At 48.9% G+C, this 5,123-nt stretch overlaps 1 pseudogene; it reads left to right on the plus strand.

Annotated features, from left to right (window-relative positions):
- Positions 1 to 4,492: 4,492 nt before the first annotated feature.
- On the plus strand, positions 4,493 to 4,762 carry LOC144680267 (small ribosomal subunit protein eS28 pseudogene; annotated as a pseudogene).
- The last annotated feature ends 361 nt before the right edge of the window (positions 4,763 to 5,123 follow it).

Consider the following 5,123-nt stretch of genomic DNA (forward strand, 5'->3'; position numbering starts at 1 on the left):
GGTCAGGTGGAGTGGGGCGGAGGAGGGTGGGGTTTCGGGCAGCCATGCAGGGCACTAATCTTCCAAGTGGTGGCCAGCACTCTCCGGGATGCATTAAGGGGCCTTCATACTTCACCAAGAGAGGTTCTTAGTACACCCACGCTAACCCACGCATCTCTCTCTTTCATCCTGCAGGAGGAGTCCATCAGGATCATGGAGCCTTGTGAACTAGCTGTATATCTCGTGGCATAAAGAGAGCGAAGACGATGGAGAAGAGAGCGACTGAGGCTCCTGACTGCACAGAGGAAGGAGCAGCGCCCTTAAGCAGAAGGGGCAGCTGGGGCTCCCACAGACGCTGCTGAAGAGCCACAGCGAGCCATCGTTGGTTGGTGCCTAGCTAGACCCAGGGACTATGGATGCCACTTTTCGTTCCAGTAGGTGACCGAGAACCAGTGTCACCAAAGACTGCGCATGTCTAGAGACCTGGTCGGTCACATCTGCCACCTGCTGCAGGATTTGGCACCACGGGGACATGGAGGGCATCCAGTGCCAGTGGCCGTGAAAGTGACCACAGTGCTCAATTTCTACGCCAGTGGCCCCTTTCAGGACTCCACAGGTGACCAGATGAAGTCAAACATTCATAAATGCAATGTGAGGATTTTAATGGTGTCTCCTCCCTGCATGTTGTCATCATCGTCCACAAATCTAGCATCTAAGAGGGCCTCCTGAGCACGCCTGCCTCGTCCGGCCAGTGCGAGGGCCTCATTGCCATCATTGTCGCCTTCGAGGACATCCTCACCCTCATCACCGTCGACATCATCCTCATCGGAGGAGACCTCCAGCTCGTTCATCTCCTCCTCATCCAGCTCCTCTCCCCGTTGCAGTACCAGGTTGTAAAGGGCGCAACAAGCAATGACGATGTGTGACACCCTCTGTGGACTGTATTGCAGGGCTCCACCAGACCGGTCCAGGGACCGGAAACTAATTTTCAGCACCTCGATGGTTTACCCCACCAAGTTGCGAGGTGCTGCATGAGCCTCATTACACCTTCACTCTGCTGCAGTCTGAGGCTGCCACACGGGTGTCATCAGCCACGGCCTCTGTGGGTAACCCTTCTCCCCGAGGAGCCAACCCTGCAGCCTCTGTGGAACCTGGAAGACTTCAGGGATCTGTGATGGACTGAGAATGTAGTAGCTGTGCACACTCCCTGTGAACCATGCGCAGACCTGCAGGATGTGTTTGTGGTGGTCGCACACCAGCTGCACATTCAGTGAGTGGAATCCCTTGCTGTTGACATAGTTGACCGTGTGTTGCGATGGAGATCTGAGCGCCATGTGAGTGCAGTTGATCACACCCTGCACATGTGGGAAACCAGAGATCTGGGCAAATCCAATGGCTCTTGCATCCTGGCTCTCCTGGTCCCAGGCATGATGCTGAAATGTGTGCCTTGGGGAAGATGGCATTCGTGACCTCATAAATACATTTGTGGGTGGAGGCTTGTGATATCCCACAGAGGTCACCTGTGGAGCCCTGAAAGGGGCCACTGGCATAGAAATTGAGCACCGTACTCACTTTCATGGCCACTGGCACTGGATGCCCTCCAGTCCCTGTGGCACCAAATCCTGCAGTAGCTGGCAGATGTGCCGGCCAGTTCCCTGGACATCCACAGTCTTCACTGGCATATGGCAGCGCACATATCCTCTGTGATAGTGCTCCTGTCATGGAGACACAAAGGAGGCTCTAATAGTCACTTGATTGCAGGAGGATCATGACGAACATGCAATGAAGACACTCCATAGATCTTCACAAAGCCTCTGAAAATGTCTGACTCCTGTCTGGCCGAGGGCAGCTCGCTTGCGCTCAGTGATCTTTGAAAGCATCTAATCCTTTGTCTGCCTTCAGCACCTGACCCCTTCAGGAGCACAGCGCCACTGGTCACAAATGCTGAAGGGATGGGGACCAGCCCCACCTTAAAGGTGCTGAGAGCACACAGAGAGAATGAGGGAACTCTGTGACCCCTGCCCACTACACTGAGCGGAACAGACTCGAGAAACTGGGCGTTATACAAGCTGTTCAGTTCTCAGAATGGGCAGCACCCATAGTCCCCGTCCTTAAACACAGCCAAAGCGTCTGAATTTGTGGGGACTGCAAACTGATGGTTAACAAAGTAACCAAACTGGACAGGCAACCCATTCCAAAAATGGAAGACCTGTTTACCAAGCCGGCAGGAGGGACAATGTATAAAAACTTGACATGAGTCATGCTTATCAACAACTAGAATTGGATAATTCCTCCCGGGAATTTGTCACAATTAATACCCACAAAGGGTTGTACCAATATACACGATTGCCTTTCAGTGTCTCCCCTGCTTGTCACATCTTTCAGAGGACAGTGGAAAGCTTACTGCAGGGACTGTCCCAGGTTGTAGTCTATTTAGATGACATGTTGGTGACAGGATTCACAGAAAAAAAACTTTTGGTAAACTTAGAAGAAGTCTTAAAACATTTCTTGTAAGCTGGAGTGTGTTTAAGAAAAGAAAAGTGCACATTCCAAATGAGGGAGGTAATCTCTCTAGGTCACCGGGTAGATTCACAGGGCCTTCACCTGGTTGAGGAGAAAGTGAGAGACATAAGAGAGGCACCTGCACCAAAGAACACCTCAGAGCTCAAATTATTCCTAGGAATGATCAACTATTATGGGCGGTCCTTACCTAATTTGTCCACAGTGCTGGCCCCCCTGCATTCTCTACTCAAAAAGAACCAACGTTGGTCTTGGGAGGCGCCCCAGAAAGAAGCTTTCATAAAGGTGAAACAATTGCTGCGCTCGTCCAACCTATTAGTGCATTATGACCAGACAAAAGAATTGGTGTTGACATGTGATGCATCTCCCTATGGAGTGGGAGCAGTGCTCTCTCATTGGATGGACGACGGCACAGAACGGCCAATAGGTTACATATCAAGAACACTCACCACAGCGGAAAAGGGAGACTCTCAGATAGTAAAAGAAGGCCTATCCATCATCTTTGGTGTCAAGAAATTTCCCCAGTATGTACACAGCAGCCATTTTACAATCATTTCAGACCACAAACCACTGTTAGGGTTTGTTTAGTGAGGAAAAGGCTATACCACCCAGAGCCTCAGCAAGAATACAACGATGGGCCTTGATTCTGTCAGCGTACGAATACACTTTCATACGTAGGCCTGGAAATCAAATCACCAACGTCGATGCCCTTAGTCGTTTGCCTTTACAAGAAAATGATGAGCACATTGCAGTTCCACAGGAACTTGTTTTACTGTTAAATTTCTTAGATTCCTCACCGGTATGTGCTCGACAGATCAGAGACTGGACAAGTCAGGACCCTGTCCTGTCTCAGGTACGACAACAAATGCTACATGGTTGATCTCAGGATCCCATATCTGATTAAATGAAACTGTACTTCAACAGGAGACATGAAATAACCAGCCAGGATGGCACCTTATTGTGGGGAGCACGAGTGATAGTTCCTCCAGATGGGAGAGAGCCAGTATATGAGAAAAACTTCGAGGAAGGGCCAAAGTGGTTACCAAGTGAAAAAAGTGTGGTGATTGGACCTCTTTCTTACAACGTGGAGGAAGAAGGCTGGATCATCTGTAGATATGTGAGCCATTTAAGGAAAAGAGAGACAAATCACCAAGGTTTTGTTCCTCCAGTGATCATGACCAGGTCTGCATTTCCTGTTGAGGATCCTCAACCCAGGACGGACATGTCTGATGTTCCTGTAAGAGTTGAGGATACAGAACTGCAAGTGCCCATCGAAGCACCTGATGTTCAGGAAATTCTGGAAAAGGAGGTTCCTGACACAGAATCTGAAGCTTAGGAGCTGCGACATTCCACACGTACCGGGAAACTGCCTGAAAGACTGAACTTGTAAATTCCTTACCCAGTGTAAATATTACTGTTGTCTTGAAAAATATGTACTTGTAAATATATGTGTAACCGAGTTAAAGGGGGAGGAATGTAGTAATTATGGTTTTACTTAGTGTGTAATGTACCTTTAAGGATAATACTTGTTCAGGAAGGTCAAACAATGTGTGGTAACCAATAGGAGAGTAGCACAGGCAACCTCAGCAGTCAGTATAGAGATAGAGTTGGAGTTGAAAGCACATGTGTAGTTGCTGCTGAGTATATTGTAAATAAACTTAATGTTTCCACCCAGGAAGTGTCTGCAGATCAACTCTATCACTAATAGTAAAACTCGGCCACCCTACAACAGGGAGCGTGAGGCCAGATCATCGCCTTGGCCTGAAGGCTGATTGAAGCACAGGGAAGAGACCCTGGACTGAGACACCTGCCTTTATCTTGTGCAGAAAGGTTTCACATCTGAGTGACACGAACACTGCTCATCAGAACAAGGAGCCATAGACAGGGAGTCATTCTTGGGAGTTTATTGACAATAGTGAACATTACGTACAGGTGATTAACACCCGTGCCCAGGCTGTGCAACTACAGCTTCTTCTCCACCGCCACCACCATCATGGAGGGTCCACGGACTCAGACAGTCAAACTGCCCCGGGTAAATAGAGTTCTTGGAAGGACAGGATCCCAGGGATAGTGTACTGAGGTCCGTGTGGAATTTATGGGTGACAGCGACCGATCCATCATTCGAAATGTGAAAGGACCGGTCCGTGAGGGAGATGCACTCACACTTTTGGAATCTGAGTGTGAAGCAAGAAGATTAGGATAACAGGAAGTCAAAACTAATGCCAGCTGAAGCCACTATTGAAGTAATTGGTTATGGATGATTTCTCTCAGCTTTTTTTGACAAAATGGGACAATAAACATTATAAATAACTAATCTTTAAAAAAGAGCCTCAAGCTCGGCTCTGTATAAAAATACGCACTGTGCTAGCCAGCACAGGAATGTAACCTGCAGGACCTTATAGTCAGCAGACATGGAGAACAAAACTCAACTAACGCTGGCTTTCCTTCTTGTTCAGGTGGACATGACCATGTATTTACTGACACATATGGAGATACTTCCAGGCAGCGGGCAAGGGGGTCATCCAACCCAACTGTTTGCCCCTTTTCCGCAGCTACATTCACGGCCGGGTGTCCCTGGAGAGGGAGCACGTGGTGTCTGATGGCACCGTCAAGGCCTCTGTGCC

The sequence above is a fragment of the Cetorhinus maximus genome, chromosome 5, assembly GCF_964194155.1.
Source record: "Cetorhinus maximus chromosome 5, sCetMax3.hap1.1, whole genome shotgun sequence".
NCBI lineage: Eukaryota > Metazoa > Chordata > Chondrichthyes > Lamniformes > Cetorhinidae > Cetorhinus > Cetorhinus maximus.